Source organism: Falco punctatus (genome assembly GCF_963210335.1).
Source record: "Falco punctatus genome assembly, chromosome: 8".
Taxonomy (NCBI): domain Eukaryota; kingdom Metazoa; phylum Chordata; class Aves; order Falconiformes; family Falconidae; genus Falco; species Falco punctatus.
This window is the reverse complement of record NC_137588.1, coordinates 39,174,208-39,196,391: the sequence shown is the minus strand read 5'-3', so window position 1 is coordinate 39,196,391 and position 22,184 is coordinate 39,174,208. Positions and strand designations below refer to the sequence as shown.

The following is a 22,184-nucleotide window of genomic DNA, read 5'->3' as shown; positions in this document are numbered from 1 at the left end:
CTTAAAAAGTCTTCCTTGTAAACTCATGTTTTGCAGTTTCCTCATTGTCAGAGAAGGGTGTGAAGAGAAAATGGTTGGCTTTAAGTAGCTAGATGAAGTAATGTTTATTAATTTCAGAAGCATCTCTTCTTATCAGAATCCACCCACCTCTGCTTCCAACAGCACCTGTCGGAACAGTTATGTGAAATTTGCCTGAACCACTGTAGTCAGCATCTTCTTGATTCCTACTGCAACGAGTTTTCCATTTAGTAATAACAATACCACCAGGCAGCAGTTGGACTAGTTAGCTAGAGAGAGGCAGATTCTTCTGCCTTCTCATTCCCATGCACAGATGGAGACGAGAGGAGGCCCGGTTTAGCTTTTAAACATGACAGTGTAGCTAAAGTTGCTTTTCAACTTAAATTGACTGTATCCCCTCTACATATTCTGCGAATTGATGTGACTGTGCTTCCACATTACTTGGTAATATATTCTGTGCTAATAATGCAACCATTTACAAAACACTTTCTAGTTTATCATGCAAAAAATATTAATCAGAAGACGAGCATAATCTGAGAAAGATCTTGTTCCACTAACAGCTCCACAAACAGCCACGTGTAATTTTTTCCAGAAATGACTCAAAAGATCACCTGCTAATCCACTGACTGGTACAAAAGAGCTACCATTAGGTACAACTCATAGGAAGGAGCTCCCAAAGGGCATGACACTGAAAAGCACTGTGGGCTTTGCGCTTTGAAACCTTTCTTTCCCTCACACCTGCTAGGCTGGCACAGCTGAATTTTCCCATTCTTGTCAAATCTTTCCAGTTTAAGATGAGTAATAGTGCCAGATTTCTGAAGAAATATACCACTTTAACGTCGTATTCTTCAGTAAAGATCCTCTTAAACACTTTTATTTGCAAAGGTTACTACGACAGCTGTTTGGCTGAATATATTTTCAAAATGAGTGTTTACATTCTTCCACAGCTATTTCAACTCTTTTTCTTCATGTGTTGTATCTAAAACATGAGTTTTTATCAAATTTTTAACGTGAGTCCTTTAATTTATTAAGACTATTCTGTTTAATTGCTACAATTCACCTCATCTTCTGTAGGGTACGTGCACCATCCACCTTCAGTCTTTAATTGACTGCAGTTTTATTCGCTGCACCTCTTTCACCTTATCTTAATTGATTGTGCTGTGTCAGCTCCTTTTGAAATACCAAGCAGAAAAGACAAAGTGTTTTCATAGATTTCAAGGCCATCACAGCTCTCCAGCCTACCACCCCATGTGAGGCAGATCGCAGACATTCACACAGTCTGCCTCAATTTTGAGTTATTGAGTCTGCAGCTCAGTCACTTGTGGTTGAGCTAGAACATCTCTTCTAGGAAGTTTTCCAATTTCAAAGACTTCAAGTGACAAAAATTATCCCACATCCCATGTGTAGCATCCAAAAGTTAAATTGTTCTAACAGCCAAATTATGTGCAATGTTAAAAATTTACACCTCATTTCTGATATAACTTCTTCAGATTCAGTTTATAGACAGATGACCATTTTATGCCTGGATCTTGTGACTAAAAGGACTTCCAGAATTATACAACTTCTCTGATTTATTTAATGGGCTTAAATGCAGACTGAAATAAAAGTGGTATATAACTGCAAAGGGATTTTTCAAAAGATAACTTGAGTACTCACTGGACAGTTACAAAGGCAATTAGTGAACATACAGCTGGGGTTTATATATATATATATACAGAAATATATATATGATGGTTAAATATTTTTATATATATATATATGTGCACCACAGGTATGGAGAAGGGACTAGATGCCCAAATGGGAACTTCTGCAGGAAATCTCCCGTACCAGCACAATCGTTTAAAGGCTAGTTAGTCCAACGCATGATTAAATTACTAACTCTGCTTCCTTCCTCTTCTTCATCTTCTTGTGGGCATCTTGGAAGTTGGTCTCAGGTCTCAGATGGGCAAGGTGACTACATTAGGTGTTTCTTGCAAGGACAGAGAGAAGAGCAGGGCAGCAGAACTGCAGGGTGCGATGGTACAGGCGGTGAGGGAAATTACCAAACACCTCATGAGAAGTTTTTTTTTTTTAATTTATTTTCCTTAGTAGCTTGGCAACACATAATTCTCTAGTCTTCCGAACCCTGTCATCTAAATTATGTTAGGATTCAAACAGCTAGCAGACTGTAAACAGGAGAGATTAGTCATCCCCTGATCCCCAGCAATACCATTCTGGAGAGAGGGAGAGTGGCTCCTATATGACCCTGCACTGTTTACATCGGGGTAGCAGCAGGGAAGAACGTGGGAAAGTCAGATATGAGTGGCACTTCAGAAAAAAATTGAAAACATTTGTCAACACTGTGACCTACTACGTAATAGCTCATGAGTGGTGCTCAGCGCTGTCTCGCAGATGCCCTTCAGTGGGATGAACTGGAGCATCACAGTCTAGTTAGCGGGAGGCAGTCTGTTGCTCTGTTTGAGCTGGGTTCCCTCTTCACCATGGTGACCAAGAGAGCTATATCTGATCTGCTATTCTGGCAAGGTCCTCCATCATTTTTCTGTCTTCTCATCGCAAGCCTCCTCATCAGTGTTTTCCAAGAAACCTCAATCACTATACCTGACAGAGCCGGACTTCTTTCCAGCAAATGAATACAACAAGGACCTGGTGCCATTTTTTGGAAAATATGTTCTTCCCTCCTGGAGGGTTTCCAAAGGGAAGGCTACCACAGCAACCCCCTCGAGGACAGGCAGCCTAACAGCAGCTGACCCAAGCTGTGTTTTCGGTCTGTGTATATCAGCAGTAAAATGGAGTGCGCTGGTGGGATGGGTGAAGGTGTGGCCTTCCAGTACTTAAAGGGGACTGGCAAGAAAGACTGGGACAGACTTTTGAGTAGGGCCTGTAGTGACAGGACAAAGGGTAATGTTTTAAACTAAAGGACAGTAGGTTCAGACTAGATATAAAGAAGTTTTTTACGATGAGGGCAGTGAAACACAGGAGCAGGTTGCCCAGTGAGGTGATTGATGTCCCATCTCTGGAAACATTCGAGGCCAGGTTGGACGGGGCTCTGAGCAACCTGGTCTAGTTGGGGATGTCCCTGCTTATTGCAGGGGTTGGGCTAGATGGCCTTTCAAGGTCCCTTCCCACCCAAACTATTCTATGATTCTATGGTTTCACTATGTATTTGAGCATTGACTCTACAAATACGTACCAGATCATTTTGAAGTTGCTTGCTCCAAGGCTGTGAGAGTGAGTTGGAGTGATGTTACCTTTAGCTAAGACAGCTCCGTCTCAGAGGTGCCTGAAGAGACATCCAAGCCCTGCGCTATTGTTCCCACTGCTGTGTTTTGTCTGGGCAGCCCAAACTCTTATAAACAGGAAGCAGGAGACTTCAGATGATTTCTCCGCTTGAATACAGATTGGTACAGGCATTTGAGATTGCTGCCCTTCTTATAAACAAAACTCATTTATATGAATATTCATAGCCAATTAAACTGTCTTGACTACTTAAGGAAATGCCTGGACTTACACATAGATTACTGAGTGTGTGTTTAGGCTACAGGTCTTCCTCCAGGAGCTACAGATACCAATCTACTATTCAGTCCTCAAGCTGCTAGCAGTCATGTTTTTTTTTCCTGAAACTCTTCTCCCATAAATACCAAATAATACTATAGTTTGTGCAATAGTCCCAGAGATATCGGTTGACCCAGACTGTATTTGTTTTCATGAGACATCTTTACGGCACTCTGGGGAGAAACCAGAGTTTCAAAAACAGAACATCTATCCTCAGACAAATCTGCTGAACTGCAGAGCCTTATTTCCTGACTTCCAGGTATTTCTTTTGGAGTGGATACAGTAACACTTGTACATCATTCTGAGTCACTCCTTGTGCATATGTGCACATTACATCCATTTTCTCCTGTACTGACAGGACATTGCCAAATGGTTTAGTTTAAATAGAGCTGGCTCTTCAGCATAATTTTTCACACACACATTTTAGCGCACTGAAAACTGAATTCTGATTTACAACCTTTTTGGAATTTGTTTTTCACTGCAGTTTATGCCAAAGATGTTTTATTCATATAAAACAAATGCCTAACATTTGTTTCATTAAGATATTAAACTTGCAGTCCGTTTGCTCCCACCGAAGATACCAGCCACGTAAAGGATTTCCAGGCCAGGCTCTGGCACAGGCACGGCTAAAGGACTCAGAAAATGGCATGTGAGCTCATCTTTTGCAGCTCTGACTAGGCAAGCCCTGTTCAGAGCCCTGATTCAGTGGCAATTAAATAAACCAGAAAAGCATCCAACCCCACCCTTTGCAGCTGGAGCTTTGTCTGAATGTGATAAGACATCATTAATTTTCAATTTGACCTCAGCCTATAATGTTCAAGTGGCCTCTTTGTTCTCATAGCGACGTTACAAGCAAGGTCTGAGTCAAGGGAACTGGAAAGGAAATATTAAAATAGTCCTAAAAATCTTTTTAGTCTTGTGATCTCGCTCCTCCTAACTTAACTGTGCACACCTTATCCATCAGACCATCACGGCTCCACGACGTGGATTTCCTCTTGGTTACTGCTTCTTTCCTAGGACAAACAACGCTGGTCAACCAAGGTGACCAGTTGTGCAATGGTAATAATGAACATGGAGACACCGCAGCAAAAACATGTTGTGAACAAAACGGCAGGGCAAAGTTTATTTATATCAAATGTCTGTGTGTAAGGTTTGTAACAATTTACAGGCAGAATAAAAGCTGAAATTCACTGATTAAAGTGTTCACTGTGAATAGCTTGTACAGCTCTGAATTCAAAGACATAGTTGAAGAAACTGTTATTACAATCCACTGAAAAAAGAGCTATTGTGAACCTATGGGCACATCAACAGCTGTCTATGGAAAATTATTATTATTAGAGAATAGAAAATGTCCTATTTTTAACAGATAATCCCAGAATCTGGGTTGAATTAGAATGAAGGAGAGCCCATCTTTCACATCCTTTTTCATTCAGGCATTTGGCAAGCTGAGACTTTACAAAATATAATTTAGGATGTTTAAATTGCTGTTTGTTACTGGTGCTTTCTCATCATAACACCTCGAATACTTTGGCAGAGGACCTATGGCTTGGGTCCCTCTGTAAATACATAACTACTTACTATGGTTCTTATGTGCTTTAGGCTGCTCAGTTTGGGTTCACAGGGTGGGATCCAAGGGGTGCTTTAGGGTTCTTTTAAAGTGTTTTTCTTTCTGCTTTTAAGCAAATCCAGTTTTCCATCAAGTAACACATGCTTTTTACTGAATTAAAACAAATCTTCAGAATCTCTCTCCCTCTGATAGAATTAACAGGACTGGATGGCACCAGAATTGGGACTAGCACTTGTTAGAGACTTCATTTTGTCTTCTTCTCTGTGGATGCTCTGAAGGAAGAAATCTTGGGGGATTGTCACATTGAATATGAGGGAAATGGATAGGTAATACCTTGACTGTGTCTTCAAAAACTTTCAACAGCCCGAGGCCAGCACAGAAACCTGTGGAGCTGCATGTGTCTGTGGCAGGCAAAGGACACCCTGCACTCCGACAGAAACTCACTGGAGCTCAGCCTGTATCTCAGCCCATCAGAAAGAAACAAGGAAAGAGGGTGGACAGAAAAATTGTTTCACCACTCACTGATGGTGCTCTGCCTTTTGTGGAGCAGAGGAAGACCTCGTGTGTTCTGGCTCCATTTCTCGGGGCACCTTCAGAAGGTGCATGAGCTTCCAAAATGTCTTTCTGCAGAAGAGAAAGGAAAGGGAGGTCGTAACACAAGCACAGAGAAGGGTCTCCAGGTGGAAAGTTAAACCTCCCAGCTTCCTGGGGTATAAATTTATGTTTGCTCACACTATTCATGTAAAAGGAGTACCCCACCTCTAGAATGCTATATGGTGCTTCCAAGGTCACCCTCTGTAGCCTCACATTTCTGATGCATTTTCGGGAGGGATATGGGGATGCGGTCAAGTCAGGAAAGGCCTTGGTCATTAAAGAAAGAAAAACCTGAAAAGTGGTGGCATAAGTACTGCTTGCCAAATTACATAAAAAAATGAAATTATGAGATTTCTGTTAACTAGCAAATTATAGGACTTTAAAATTTCCTTTCCCGAATATATAGACTTTAGGTTATATACATCAAGTAAATGACCTCAAGGAATATTTTTGCTATAGACCTGAACTATTTTGTGTAAGTTTAAGGGTATTGGAAAGGGAGGGATGATGGATAAACTAGTTAATGTTTGGTGACTTCCAGTCAGAGTCAAGCACAGAAACTAATGAAAAAAATGTTTGGGTTTTTTAATGCTGCCTATTAGACTTGTAGGTGTATGTACTCTTTCTGGGGGGAAAAAAAATTAACAAATTGAGCATGGGTTTGACTAAATTTCAGCTTCCTGATGAAATATGTTCAGACAATTAGGGAAAACAAGCAACATTATCTAGGTTCCACCACATTATGTGACCTACGTGAACAGCTCAGGCATATCAGGCAGAAACTGAGACCTGATAACACTTTATAAATACCCAGATGGGGAAAAAAAAGTACTGTGAAATACTTCTACAGACAAATCACATTCTTGAGCAAATTTTCTGCTGGTCAGTGGGCAATGCTGGAACCTGAACCCAGCACTGAGTTCAAGGTTTTTTTCACTTCTCAGCGCAGGTATTAATCGCAGCAAAGCATCAGTGATCTGGTCCCTCTGTGCTGGAGTGATTATCACTGAGCTGATGGATGTAACTGCAAATGTTGTGAAGAGTCCTTCCAGATCTGCACTTTGTATTGTAGCTGTTAATATATTGCTTTATTGCTTTGTTTTCTTATCCAAATTTTAGTTGCCTGAATGACATATTAATTAACGAAACTCAGAATGGGTTAATTCAACAACTGGCAGGCTTATATTTATCATTGTTCTGTAATACTACCCAAATGTCAGCATTTAGTTTGAGGAATTCCTCTGAACTAGCAAACCAGAGAATAATAAAGATGCTATAATTTTCTTTCACCAAAATAAACAGAATATTTTCTTAGTTAATTGTTTACATGTCTTACTCCTGTCACTTCTTTCCTTTCATCCTTATTCTTCTTGTTTTCCTTTATTCACATTTCATCTCTTGAACTCCTTATCTCTCTAATCCCTTATCCTTTATGTTCTTGTTTTATCTCTCATTCCACCATTTTATTCCCTGTTTCCTAAGCCTATCTCTCTTCCCATGCTAGGCTCCCCAGGCTTTAAATGCCCTTTGAACCCTTCTTCCCTTTCCCCTAGTTCTCTACCTTTCTCTTCTCTTTCATTTTTCCTTACAGCAATCTCTGCAGAACAATACTAGAAGTCAAGCTGGCAAGCTGACAAAAAAGAACAGTTGGAAAGAAAAGTTTACTCAGACAGGCACATTTCTTTTTTTTTTTTTTTTTTAAAAAATCTATAGGAAGGTGTTGCCAAATCATCTGCTTTTTCAGATGTGAAACTTTTAGCAAGGCTTTCTGCAGTGCTGATGTGACGGAAGGAGCAGGAAACACTATCAGGTTGCCAGATGACTTAAGGACAGTGAGGTGGGATTCTTAAATGCACGTGACAGCAGTAATTCAGGATATTATTCCTCATGTAAAAATAGCTATGCAAAATTAACACAAAGGCTTTGGTATAAAAAGATAAAAGCCAGGAAACTCAGAGGCTGTGCAGCTCTTTTTATCTCGTTTCATTTTGGTTAGGGGATTGCAGGGAAACAGCAGAAGAGATAGAGTGTTTACATTAAGGCATCTGGGCCAAGGTGTAGGTATGACATAAGGTTATTGTATTCCTGCTTGTCAAATGGGTGGGAAGAGGACTTGAGTGTAAAGGAGGTGATCTCAGGCTGGGGACACACGGACAGAGATGAGAAACATGAAAGGCAAATCTGGAGTAAGTCACGCAGTGGCAGTCACCTACAAATTAGCAGGCTGGATGTTGGCCGGTGGGCCTGTGAATGAGAGAAAATTTCAACTGTGATTTGCACAGGAGTACGTTTGTTACTGGGGGATAGAGCAAACTCCTTCAGGCTTTGCATTATACAGTCTCCGCTTTTTAAAAGCTTAAGGAAATGTTCTTTCCCTGTTCAACCAACTGAAGCCGGAGCAGCTACAGTTGGCAAATATCTATTAGATTGCATTGATTTATTCTGGATTTGTATTTTGCTTCTGGAAATAAAATGGTGATGTGAAGAGAGCTGTAGATGGGATTTCTACTCCCATCCCCACTATCCGAGCCGATGACCCTGAGCCTTGACTTGCATTCCTAATAGGATAGACCTTCTTTTGTAAGAATTCTTTAGCACCTGTAGGTTATGAGCTCAATTAGCATCTATATCCTGAACTGAGCCGAGTTGCACAAGCTTTTATAGAAGTAACAACCAAATGGCTAATTAGGTCAAATTTGGGGCGTATCAAACTTGACAGTGTCTGGCTTACATCACTGTGGATTTACATAATGGAACTTAACGGTGCTGAAGAATCTGTTGTGTCAACTCTGATGACTCCATGGAAGGTATTTTCCATAATTTCCTTTAAAACATAAAATACTCACTCAGAAGACTATCTTCTTGATAACTTTTCCATCTGTACTGCACAGTGCAGGGCCTATCACTGTTCATTGCTTGGGCTACTAACACAGCAGTATTTCAATCAGTTATCTTATTTTTCAGAATTCAGTAATCAACGTCAGCAACCAATTGTTTAACAAATTTCCTTTTTAAAACCAAAGCTATTTTTCAGCTTAACCTGACCTGTTTTTTTTCAACTGCAAAAGCTTTGGAGAGATGGCAAAACCCACGAGGACTCAAGGTAAATGTGTCTGGCACTCTTTTCCAGAGATACTACCTATCAGCAAGCAATAAAAAAAAAAATATCCAAACAAACCAACAAAATCTTAAGTTAATAAAGTTTTATATTCTTACTGTGGCTTCCTCTGTCTTCTAGCAGCCCATCCTGTACATCAAAGGTCACAAAGAACACAATGAGTCACTATCAAAACCCAAAGAATGCTTCGTGAACAATTACTATACATAAATTGCAGCCTGGTATTTCGTTTCTGTGCCAACTCACAGTAATACAGCCCATTTCCTCTTCATTTTTTTCCCTGCAGCTTTTGTCCGTAATAGCAAACAGCTTTGTTAATCTGCTCACAGAGCTTGAATTTATTTTTTTGGGGGTGTACTTATACCTTTGCCTTTTTGAGTACTGGGAAGCAGTGCTATGAAGTCTTTTGCTACAGCTCTTTAGGCAATGTTTCTTTGGTGTCAGAGACTACAATAACTTTATAATGCTGCCAGGCTTCCTAGCCAAAAACATCATTAAGAATACTGAAAGGGTCCCCTCTGAAACCCAGAATCGAAGTGTCCCCCAGAGAGGAATCAGTCATACATTAGCTCATGCCTAGCAGAGCAACTGAGCACCGGCAGCTGTGAAACCTGTGTGGATCCCTTAATATTTGCCATTGTTGGGAGAACTGGTCTCAGGATCCATTCACCCCGTTCAGAGGCCAACATGGTACCTTACACACTTTTAATACCATGCATGTGGGACAAAATAGGCCTTCTGTTCAGAGACGAAAGCATCTTAGCAATTGTCAGCTTTGGCATTTCATACTGCTATCCTCAGTTTTCCCACTTTTGGCAATACTTTCCAGTGATTCTTGCTGCAATCCCCTGAAAGAGAAGCAGAGATGTTCATTCACTTGTATAAGTTTAATATCTAAGAAATAATAAAAAAAAATGTTAAAAATTTTGCTGAATAAATATCATAAAGAGAAATAAAGGAGAATTGTTTTTTCAGAAGATATGATTTATATGTGTGTGCATGTGTATGTGTGCAATTAAGTAATGAATGCATACCTAGGTTTATACTGGCATTGTGTTACTACCTATGCACTCGAATTCTGCAAACTGGTTGGGGTTTTTAAGTAGTCTTCTGGTTAATATTTATTGTCTTTAATGAGCAGTATTATGGACTAGAAAATTGGGATAACAAATAGCAACAAATGGCATTCTCTCAACAATTCCACAATAAGAAAAGAGGGAAGTAAGATCTTATCAGCTAGTTTCCTTCTGAAGAGAAGGTTAAATCAGAATTCTTTGGTTTAGAAAATTACAAAGCAAAAATACTTCAGACTACTATTTTACCTAGCATGGGAGGAAGATAGTAGATATTTTTAATGTTCCTAAAATAATCACATCCTATTGTACCCAGCTGTAGTAAAAGGTATTTTGAAGTAAAACACTGGGGTTTTTTGCCTCCTGTATTGTGAGAACTGTTCAAAGGCCCTTTTGGTTCATGATAACAGAAGTAATAAAACATGTTTGAGGGAAGTATGCTTTGGCTCATCTGGCCATCCGCTAAAACACAGCACTCACAGTCTGGTCCAGGGCTTTGGTTTGTCTTCAATAATATTCAGATCAAGTACTGACATGAAGAGGACTCCAAGAAGGGACAGTGGCTGTCCTTACAATATACTCAACAAGTTTGGAGCCTAAATTTTCATTCTTTGCTCTGTTATTAACCTTATGCATAAACTTGTATGCATTTACCCATGTAGTTTCCAGTTTGCAATCTGTAAAAAGGAGATGGTAGCACTTACATATCTTTGGGGATTAAGATCTAATCCTGGAGGGGCTCCAGGCTGGCAGCATTTTATGCTCACAAAAAGCACCACTACAGCAACTGTGAATAGGCATAAGTACAGACAGGTCCTCACAAAAGTGGGATACATTTCTTAAATGCTATTCCGGGGGAATGATATTATCATGTAAATCTTATAAATTATTAATTATTAATAAAAATGAAGTGTATTTAGCATCTTCGAGTGAAAGCTGCTATAGAAGGCTAATTCATAAATCTTTCTATAGCCAAATTTCAACAAAGCATTTGCAGTTTTTGTACATTCTTGGTTGATTAATTATGCAAACTTGCATATACACATTTAATCTCCATTTTGCATATGCTTATACCTATCTGCAAATTACAAGTTGCATAAGCGCTGTAGAATTTGCATACATCCAAACAGAAGACTCTCTTCTGCAGGACTTCTAGAAATGTGACCCCTTCTAAGTTCTACCAATAAAATACAGAAAACTTGCTGTCACATATGATGTAGAGCAAAAATAGTGATGAAAGTGGTTGCTTGTGATTAAGAAAACAATACATTCTTTGGTCCTTCCATGCAAAAAAAATATTTCTGCTTTTTTTTTTTTTTTTTTTCCCCTTCTTCTCTTACCCTAACTGAATGTGGGTGGGAAACAGTGGAAACAGAAAGGGTCATGTTTGCTCCTCAAAATTTGAAGATGGTGTTTTTTTCCTTTGCCACAGATGCTCCGTGCTCATCAGTTGCCATGTACTTCTGAGAGAGAAAAAGAGAGAGAGAAATTGCCAATAACATTGGTAACCTTAAGTGTAGGCATGCATAAAAATTTGCTGAAAATTGGGTTGTGGTACATGTTCTTATTTTAGATTTGCCCTTGTTAACGTCTTTTTAATAAACAGGTGCATACACTTCCCCAAGCTGTCACTGTTGTTTACCCAGTCTGCACACTTTATAAATCTACTAATGGAATAGACCCAATCATCTTAAGGATCTGTGTTTTAATAAGCTAGAGTCTCAAAGTTTTCAGGAAAATACTTTCTGGTAATATAGTTCTGCTGGATAAAAGCTTCACAAGGTTTTCTTTTAAAGATAAAAAAAATTGACACAATTTCACTTCTAAGTTCAGCACAACGTAATACAGAGTTTCATACATGCTTGACAAAGATTAGCAATGAAGTGGGATGGATAGAGGGAAAGGGAAGTGGAAAGATGTAAAAAAGGTAGAAAAGGCTTTTCTGGTGGAGTTTGAAACCAAGAGGATGCTCTCCACTGAGTGCCTGGATCACTGTGGCATAGACTCAGGATTACTTTCAATAGCTTAGCATCAGTTCCCCCTAAAAGTTTAATTCCTTTCTCCACCTCTTGACCCAGGGCAGAAGAGCCCATCACGAGACAGGGGAGATACTATTTTTGATTCCTACCAAGTGGTGAAAGATTTTCAACCAAAATCTCCCATTTCCTTGGCAAGTGCTTGACCCATTAAGCTGCAATGCAAACCGTAGCCTTGCTCCCTCAAAGAAGGAGCATCTAGGAAAGGCTGTCCTTGGACAAGGATTATACATGGTGAATGTTGAAGGGATGGACCTTTCTCTCCATACTGCAGTCTTTCATTGCAGCCACAGTCTCACAACTCATTAAGAGTCACCCCAACTCTTTGACATTGCCTTTCCCTCAAGACTGCTTGGGCAGACACAGTTGTGCTCATAAAATGAGTATTTTGATTTAATTTGCAGTAGGTATTTTGTACCTGCAAAGAGCATAAACTCTCTCTGGGCATTCCCTAGAAGGTCTAAACAAATACCTAACTTTTATTCAACTCAACATAAGCAGGACATGGACCTGTTAGAATGAGTCCAGAGGAGGGTTGTGAAGATGATCCGAGGGCTGGAGCACTTCTCCTATGAAAACAGACTGAAAGAATTTGGACCATTCAGCCCGGAGAAGAGCAGGCCCCAGGGAGATGTTATAGTGGCCTTTCAGTACCTAAAGGGGCCATCAAGAAAGCTGGAGAGGGACTTTTTACAGGGGCATGCAGTGATAGGACAAGGGGGAATGACAAGTTGAAAGAGGGCGGATTTAGATTAGATATAAGGAAGAAATTCTTTTGTGTGAGGGCGGCGAGGCAGTGGGCCAGGCTGCCCAGAGCAGCTGTGGGTGCCCCATCCCTGGCAGTGCTCCAGGCCAGGCTGGATGGGGCTGGGAGCAGCCTGGGCTGGGGGGGGGGTCCCTGCCCGGGGCAGGGGGGTTGGAACTACATGGTCTTTAAGGTCCCTTCCAACCCAAACCATTCTGTGATTCTGGATGCCATTAAAGGGGCCAAACATCTACTGCTGCAGTGCGGGTCCTGACTTTAAGGAGTACAGACCTAATTTATTGGGTCCATCCCATGGTTCTTTGAGAGCAGTGGCTCTAAAGAAACAAATAGTTACAGTCAATGTATTAGAGAGATTAATATATTAATTATTACTTAGCCATTGAAATAGGTAAATAAGTTAAAGGTATATAATTAACTGTAGTTCCATCTCATGAGCTTTTAGATTGCATCGCTGGAGATCAGTATTGTCCAATTGTAGATGGCAAACAGTAATTGCTGAAATTTCTTCTAAGTAATACCATGGGAAGAGTTTCCACATTTAATTCTTCACTGAAGGTGTCAGTTCAATAGCCCTGGAGAATGTAATCTGTAATATTTATCTCCAGAGAAGTTAGGGGAATGACAGTAGCAAAATACACATTCCCTCTCTCATTGAAGTTATTGCTGTTCTTCAGGGTTGGATGGGTAATTCCCTGCTTTTGTTTCACCTTGCCATGGATACCACCAGTAGAGTAGCAACAGAGAAATTTCTATAAAGCAGAAAACTCTTCCACTACATATTTGACTGAAAAAGCTGGTATGTAAAATAAAAGCTATGTTGCTATCGTAAGAGGAAAATCTCTAGCTATCACCAGCTTGGTTCATACTCAAGTCTATGACCTACACGTGAGAAGTCAAATAACCCCATGTACACACCCAAAGCTCTCCAGCCCTTAACAGGGGTATTTTAACCCAGAGCTTCATATGACTTGGTGAGGTTATGAGTTGCGCAGAGCCTCATTAGGTGAAGAACCCTTGAGCAGACTCTGTGTTGGTCCCAGTCACAGTGCTCCACAAGGAACTAGGCTCATGGTGTAGACTTCACCGCCAGCATTATTCTTTCTGGGAAAAAAGGCAAAAAAAGAAAAACCTTTACAGCAGCAAGATTGGGTGCAGGACAGATAGAGTGATTTGCCGTGAAAAAAGTTAGAGGGGCTCATTAGAGGCAAAGTTATGAGGCCAAGCAAACAGTTAATCCCTGTCACACAGAGGTAACAGAGTTGCCAGCCTTGAACTCTAAATTAAAGGCACTCTCTGAGCGCTAGAGAAGTGACTCTTTTTTGCAGCTTCCTCAGTACCATCCGTCTACCATAATGCTGTGGTCTTTTTCTTTCTTTAAATTCTGGGCTCCGACTAATTACTGGCAGGAAGTGCCTATTTTTATGCCATTAGTATGCAAATGAGCGAGAAGTAGAAAAATATTCTAAAGGAACTGTTACAATATCTGTCCACAGATTACTGGCCAATTAGAACATGGGATTAGGGCTGTGGGACCCCAAAAGAGTATGGCCAAAGTCTTTCTGCTTGGGTGCCTCAAGTGTAATTTCAATGGGAACTGTATATACACGGTCCTTTTCCTCAAAAAAAAAAAAAAAAAAAAGGAAAAAAAAAGTTCAAGCCTAAATTGCCTGCTTACAAATGAGCACTTCTACACTTGAAAAATGAATGCCTTCACTTCCTTGCCTCAATTTTTCTATCCATAAATTGGGGATAAAACATCCTGTTTGTCTGTGTTCCAGCACATGCTGGGGGCAAATTACTCAGCTGGACTGAAGGTCTCCTCATCTCTCACCCTGTCTGACAACGTCTGAAAGACAAAATCCTACATTTATAAAATTATTTATAATGTGGGCAACAAATATTAAAAGATTTTCAGGTCTTGCCACTTTTGCCTACGTAAAAAACAGGAAGAACTGCCTGCCTTGTGACATTTTGGTATTTCCATAGCTTGATAGTATCAGGAGTTCAGAGGTGCAGGAGAGTGGAAAACTATTGGAAAACAACTTTACTAGGCTTTTTGAACCTAGAAAATTGTGAAACAAAACACTGCATTATCCTAAGGGGATTTCTCATGCAAATCAGCCTTCTCGTCACTCTTTCATAATCACTGATTAGCCAGAGTAGGAAAAAATACATAATTCCTCAAGTTACTGGTCTTTATGCTTGTCACAGCTGTAGTCTTTGGAAATTTTGCTTTATCACTCCATTAGATATTACTCATTTTGACTTCTCATTAAAAAAAAAAAAAAGAAAAGCCAACAGTTTACACACCAAAGATAACACCATGCTAAATTGAGTCAGTGTTACAAACATGTCTCCTCTGAGAAGTTTTGCTGGAGAAGTTTGTTGCTTGCCGGGGCCGAGGAGGGTTCACAGAGCGGGCTGACACCCGCACTGCCCGGCCTTCCACAGCGGCCGCGCCGCCTGCCAGGGGCCGGTGTAGCAGGGAAACACAACTGAGAAGCGCTCTGACTTTCCAGCTTCTCTGAGGAAAAACACCTTTGTGGTTTTTCTTTTCCTTAGTGCACCTGGTGTAGGATTCCATGTTACTTATTCCGCCCACCCATCCCCACTCCCCAGGCTCTTTGGGATGGCCTGTTCTGCGGTTGCCACAGCAAACGGTTCGTTTCCCCTTCCAGCGCTCGGTTTTCCTTCTTTTTTTTTTGTTATTTGTTTTTAACGCCCCGGTCCGGCCGCCGGGCCCGGAGGCCTGAGCGGCCCGGCCGACGCTGGGACCTGCCCCCAGAGCAGGGGCTGCCCGGGCGGGCCGGGCCCCTCGCCCCGCAGGTCTGCCGGGGCAGGCTGGCGCCGGGCTCGGGGGCGAGCGGGCCCGGCCCCGGGGCCCGGGCCGCGGGCGGAGGAAGGAGGGGGCCCGGCTGGCGGCAGGGGGAGGCTGGCTCTGCTGCGCGCCGAGGGGAGGGAGGGGCCGGGACGCCGGCGCGTCGGTGCCGACGGTCTCCAGGCGGGAGTGAGGAGGAGGTGAGCTCCCTCTGGGTGGGGTAAGAAGCGGGGCCGCCCGAGCCAGGCAGGAGGGAGGGAAGGGGTCAGCGCGGAGCGGCGGGGCGGGCGCTCTGCCCGGGGCCGGGCGAGGAGGCTGGGGGCGAGGGCCGGCGGTGGCCGGCGCTACGCGGGAGGAGGAGGGGGGGGTGGGGGGGGCCGGGCCGCCGAGCCCCGCTCCGTCGGGCGCGGGGGGAGGCGAGGGGAGCCGGCTCGCCGCCGCCGGACGCGGGGCTGCGCGCTCCGCCTGACGTGGCTCCCCGGCACCTGCGGCGCGGGAGGCGCTGTCGGGGACAGCCGGCGCCCCGGCTCGCCCTAAGATGGCCCCGCGGCCCTGGCGGCGGCCTCCGGAGCAGGGCGGGCGGCCTGGCCTCCGCGGCCTTGGGGCCGCCGGCGGCGGGGGAGAGCAGCGGCCCGGCCCGGCTCCGAGGGAAGGAGCCGCTCCCCGGGGAGCGGTGGCGGCGGGGAGCAGCCGCTGCCGGCACGGGGTGCCGCCTCCCCCCGCGGTCCTAACATGGCTGCCCGCCCCTCGGCCCCGTGGAGCCGCTGCCTGGGCCGGCCGATAGTCTCCGGCCCCTTCTTGCGGGCAGCGTCGGAGGACACGGGGCCCGGTGCGGAGAGCGGCCTGGCTGCCCTGGGCCCGGCGCGGGCAGGGCTGCGGGGGAGCCGCCGGGACAGGCCCTGCTGCCAGGCCTCGGTCAGCCCCCGGGCCTGCCACAGCCCCCAGAGCCTTGAAAATGCGGCTGGGGCGGTTATTTTCTAAAAACATTTTTTTTTTTAAATACAAGTTGCGTGGGGCAGGGGCCACTTTTTGTAAGCAGTTATGTAGGGAGCTGCAAAATCTGAACCCAGTTTCAGTCCAAGTGTCACTACAGCACAATTGAAGGTGGATGTGCTGGTAACGCTGTCGGGAAGGATTGTAACCTTTGTAGTGGTGTAGTGTCGTGCTTTACAAAACAGGAGAACAAAAACATAACTTCAATTTCACAAAAATGAGTGGAGTTTAGGATTTTGTTTGTATTATTTTAAGCTAAACACCTTTTGACTGAACGCATAGTAGTGGAGGACCTGCTTAAATACACTTTGCAAGCAAATCCCAACTTCAGGAAAGTGTCTCAGATGAACGAGCCTTGGCAGGTCTGCACGAATCTTTTAACACATGGCTGTGATGATTGGAGTAGCAGACTGGAGGGAAGAAACCATTTGAGGTGCAAATGCATGCACTTTTTTTAAGAAGCAGGGGAAAGAGGTTGAACCTTACTTTATGGTAGGATTTTCTGGTTGATGAGAAGTGCGTGCACGTTACTGTGTTTCGGAGTTTAGCCCAATAGTCAAGTAAAGATGAGTAGTGGATTTTAATGTGCCTTATAACAGTGGTTTGGCATAATTAAATAGAGCTATTTTATTGGACTCTATTAACCTGGTTAACCTTAAATCTTAACCATGACAGGGTTTTCATGTAAGGAACCTCTATACAAAGTACAATATTGAATTTTAATTGGCACTTTCAAGACCTAACGTAGAGTGTATTCTTGCTTCATATCTTTTTTTTTTTCCCCCCCTTTTCCTCCTTGGAGGTCCAGCCATAGTAAAATATATTGGAAGAATACTTTCTGTCATAAGTTTAAATGCTATGAATGCAGATCACATAAATCAATAAAGGGCAGGATTTTTTAATACAGTGCTGGTTTTTTTGGATCTGTATGCCCACCACATGTAAAAAGATGGGGATCTTTCTCAGTATTGCAATACCTTTGTCTTCCCAAACTTGCTGAACAATTTCCCAATTTAACTATTAGTTGGCCAATTGACAGTGATGGTAGAACCTGGGAAGCAAAACCACTGTCCAGCTCAAGGTGCTGGTGCTTTTCAAATAGTGGACAAAATTCCTTTTTCCCCGCAATAAATGCGCAGTTTGAATTCTTGTGCAGTAACATAGTTACAACTACTGCCATTTGTTGCTCTTGGAATATTGCAGTAAAGCCCTGTGAAGGCAAGTACAGCACATAGTGGATGGGTCTTGTCCCACAGTTTAGCCTGAATGAAGGTGTTTGGCACACGAGTCGCTAATATGATACCAGCATACATCTGAATTTCATTGTTTAGGGATTTGCCATGAGTTACAAACACCTGTTAAATAACCCTTGTGCATCTCTCTCCTGCGTTAGGATCAGTACCGTGTGCAACTGGCACTGTTGCAGAAGTCGTGCCCGTAGCTTCCAAAGTGCCTGTGTTACAGCTGAAATGTGTCACTTGTGCTGCTAAGTCACTTAGATTCTAATGTAAAAGTTATACAACTTCCTTAATGTTGTTTTAAAACTAAAATACAGACATATTTTAAAGACCCGTTTGGCTGGAGGCCCATTTTAGAGTGGCCGGTAAAAGTAATAAACTATCCTCAAACATTTCTGCTCAATAAAATTTGAGAATATGAAAACAAAAAGTTCCTAGTTGGCTTTTTATAAATGCCTTCTACACCCTACAACTAGTGTTTGACATTGCCCATAGCTCAAAGAAGAGCCACGTGCCTTGAGCGTTTCAGGCCTCTAACCGAATTTACAGCTTGGACTTCTGTTATTTTCTGTTTTGATCAGAGCAGTGAAGGTTTATGGTCTCTGACCAATAACCTGCACTGGTGAAAGTGTCTAGATAGACATTTTTATCATCAAAACAGCACTTTATCAGTGTATGTACTTTCATTCAGGGCTCCTGGAACAAACTGCTTGGGCAAAAGCTGAATGGCTGTGGTAAGCTAGGATCGCACCAAGTGCTTCCTTGTGTAGAGAAGGCCAGTAGTTTCAGAAGCATTTGTTGTACCTAAATTCCTTACTGTTTGTGTGGCCAGCTGGAATCTAGCTTAGAAAAAAGAAATAAAATATACATGCTGCATTGTTTGGCTTCACAAGATCAGAATATGTTTATACGATGCAGTCCTATATAGTTCAGATTAGGAGGGCCGTTGACATAAGGCATTCCTTCTGCACTGCTGCTGAGCAAATACTGAGTGTGGAATATTATCTTGTATTAGTTGTTTCAGCTGCAAAGAGGAAGTCTTGTCCAGAGACTTGAGATCTTTCCTGGTTAAATAACTGAGTTAAAGAACTGCTGTTTCTATATAAATTGCATCCTAAACTATGTGCTCAGAAGAAACAGATATAACCTATATGTTGCTGTGTGAAGAGAATTGTACTCTGTTGTAAGGAAACATGCTGAAAATATATTTTAAGGTTTTATTTTTATTACTTATTATTATTTATATCAATATCACTAAAAATAGTAATGGGACCTTAATGCTGACTGCTCTATTTGAGGGCTTCTGTGTGCTACTGCTTGAGACATAAACTGTTGTATAGTGTCAGTAGTAACAAAACTAAGGTGAATGATATGCTATCTTGAACAGAGTGAGTATCTCATTGTCTGGGACTAGTTGTATAACTTGCTAATACTGCTAATTTAAAAAAAATACAAAAGTGGAGAACAAACTCTAAAAATATATATGCAAGGCTGTTAGGAACCCATGCAGCAGACATTTGAGAAATACTTTGGCTACCATGGATTATTTTTTTTCCCCATTCATATGTGAGAGATGTTCTCTACCAAGTTTGTAAAGCAGTAGAATCATCTTAATCTTTGGTGGCAGAATCGTTAACAAGGGGCTCTAGAGAGCCTGCCTTCCTCTGCCCCCAGCCATCAGTAAGTGGTGCAGTTAGCAGTGGTGAAGCAGTGCCTTGGTACTGTAAGGACACATACCCCAGTGTGAATTTCATTTCCAAATAGATATATATCAAAGTATGTCTTGAATGTACACCTTAGCTAGCCATATTGCTGCATGTCAGATGTGAAAGTAAAAATAAATGTGTGAAGCACCAGACAGAGTATGAAATCTAAATCTGAAAACCATGTCTCCAAACAGTCTATTATCCTAAATCCTGGACACCATATATCTGTATATATGGGAGCGCATATATATATATATATATATATATATGCTTTATTTTTGATCTGCATTATTTCCTGTAGGCAAGAAATCAAAGATCTTTTCAAGTTATATATGACAATAAGTAGAGGAGCTAATACTTCAGATTGCTGATATTTTGGGTATGAGAAGCTCTTTGATGTCCAAATGAGAACTGGAGGAATGTCTAAAATTAACAATGAATTATGTAAAATTAATGATGAAGTGGCAGGGGGGTTGGAACTAGATGATTATTAAGGTCCCTTCCAACCCAAACCATTCCATGAATCAATGAAATGCAGAACTTGGAGGAAAACAGGCAAGGCAAGGCACTAAGTGTGGTTTGGTTCCCCCCATCTCCCCGAATAATTATTTGTTAGGGTTAAGACACAGAAAGAACACAAACAGTTGAGCCACATAAATCCCAAAGTAAGTTAGTGCTATATATGCAACTTTGATTTAGATGTTTGTGTGTGTATAGGTTTACATATAATCAAACATATGTGTGAAATCTAATATATATGTGATTAGCGGAAGTTTTCTTGTTGGCACTTCAGGTGCAACTGGATTAAATGTCTTCCTACCTTAATTTTGCTGAATTGTAGTTTCGCTGAATTGTTACAAGAAAATTGTTGAACATATTGTTAGGTTGACAAAAAAAAAAAAAAAAAAAAAAGAATTTAATCAGTGTTGCATCTGAAAACATCTTTACATATTGTGTCTCTACAACAGTGTGACAAGTGTGGCTTCACTGCCGTTTTCCAGTTTTGTTCCAAGAGTGGTTTTGGGCAGTCAGATGCTGTGTCTGTACAACAGGTTGTCTGTTAATGATGCTCAGTGGTACAAGTATGATATTGCCATAAATACTGTGGGAAAGTTTTCTTCTTAGATGTACAACAGTGGTCCTTAGAAAGGTTACTGGCAACAGAAAACTTGTGATGATGGTGGTCTTGATAAATAAAACACCATCAAACAAAAATAAAATGTAAGATTTCTTTCATAGTTGTTATTATTAGAAGCTGTCGTCGAGAGCTGGGGAACAACCCATGTCCCTTAAGTTCAGTTGGATTCAGATGTAATATATTGCAGTGTTTTATTCCTTCTCTGGGGTGGAAGACTTAATGAATTGATGTTCCATGATGGGCATTACTTACCCTGGCAGAATTCAGTGGTCAGGTGTGTTGGAATGAAGGATGAAGACCTTGCTGTTGCCATTCAGCCTATTTCTCAATCTGAAAAGACAAAGACAAGCTTCTCCCCGCTTCAGAGAACTGAGGTTTTTGGTTCGTCTTCCTAAAGCCTAATAAAAAGTATCTAATGGAAACAGAACAGTTGTAAAGCCATTATATAGAAGAACTGCCAGAATATCGCAAAGCTTTGTGCATACATGCAAGGTAAATGTTTGGGAATGCTGAAAACTCAGAATGGAGTCAATAGCTACAGCAATGATGGTATGTGACTGTAGTGGCAGGATATTTGGGAGAAAGAATAGTGAAGATAGCTCCATTTCTAGGACCAGCTCTTAGAAAAATATTGCCCTCTTCCTGTTCTTTCCAATCAGATTGGTTTGGCGTGGGGGGAAGAAAGCCTCAGAGTTGTGCATTTGTGATATTATTGTGGATTATTTGACTGTGTAGATCTTGATTGTATTTTTTTAGTGGTTTATTTACTAGGTGACACCTCTGTAAATAAAATAGGAATGAAGTCTATGTTGAGTGTAAAAATAAGGTGTTTCTTCTAAGTATCTTCCCTGGTGCATATAATTAAACAACTGCTTTCGCAGAAGCACCATAATTTCCATCATTTCAATTAAGATTTTGTTTTTTAAGTACAGATCCTCATTTCATCTGATGCTCAGCATCATATTTCCTCTATATCTTTCTTGCTTTGATATTTAATCTACATACAGACATTCCAGAAAACAAAAATTAAACTAGTAGTTGAACATACTGCATTTTTTTGTATTCAGGTTCCTTTCAAAGTTTACACAATATGCTGTGAGATGACTTTGCAGAATAAGTAGTCCAGCAGTATTTTGTGGTTTCCCAGTTGAAAGTTTTACCATTCACCTTGCATGTCTACTAGATTGCAGATTAATACAGTAAATTTCAGAGTATGTTGCATGTGGTTTGAGATAAATTTGAGTTCTCCAAATAAACAATAATCTTGTTGGCTTTAGAAAATAATTGCTTGTCCTGATCTTGCTTTAAGAAAACTTTGACAAGAAATACGCTTTTGTTATCATGAAGTCAGTTTTATTTTTTGTTGGGATTTAAATGTAGAGGCAGGATTTATGGAAATGACTGTAGGGTGGTGCTGTCCTAATTAGTCATTATTTCTGGCGAGGCATAAAAAATTGGGCGTTCTTGTGCCTAAAACTAATAGCATGCTTTGTATTTAATCTGTAGGTCTTTTGTAAAACAAATGGTAGTGCTAATAAGTGCAACATATACACATTTAAAGTTCTTA

At 41.6% G+C, this 22,184-nt stretch overlaps 1 protein-coding gene across 16 annotated transcripts in view; it reads left to right on the top strand.

Moving 5' to 3' along the window:
- Nucleotides 1-15,251: 15,251 nt before the first annotated feature.
- Nucleotides 15,252-22,184, top strand: part of GTDC1 (glycosyltransferase like domain containing 1) — a 342,121-nt gene continuing 335,188 nt past the window's right edge. For 6 of the 16 annotated variants that reach the window (XR_013930069.1, XM_080399702.1, XM_080399699.1 and 3 more), the window contains exon 1: nt 15,418-15,742. The gene's annotated coding sequence lies outside the window, so the exon portion shown is untranslated. Of the gene's footprint in view, nt 15,385-15,416; nt 15,763-22,184 lie in introns of those variants that run through there. The other 10 variants (XR_013930066.1, XR_013930067.1, XM_080399704.1 and 7 more) reach the window with 4 other exon arrangements.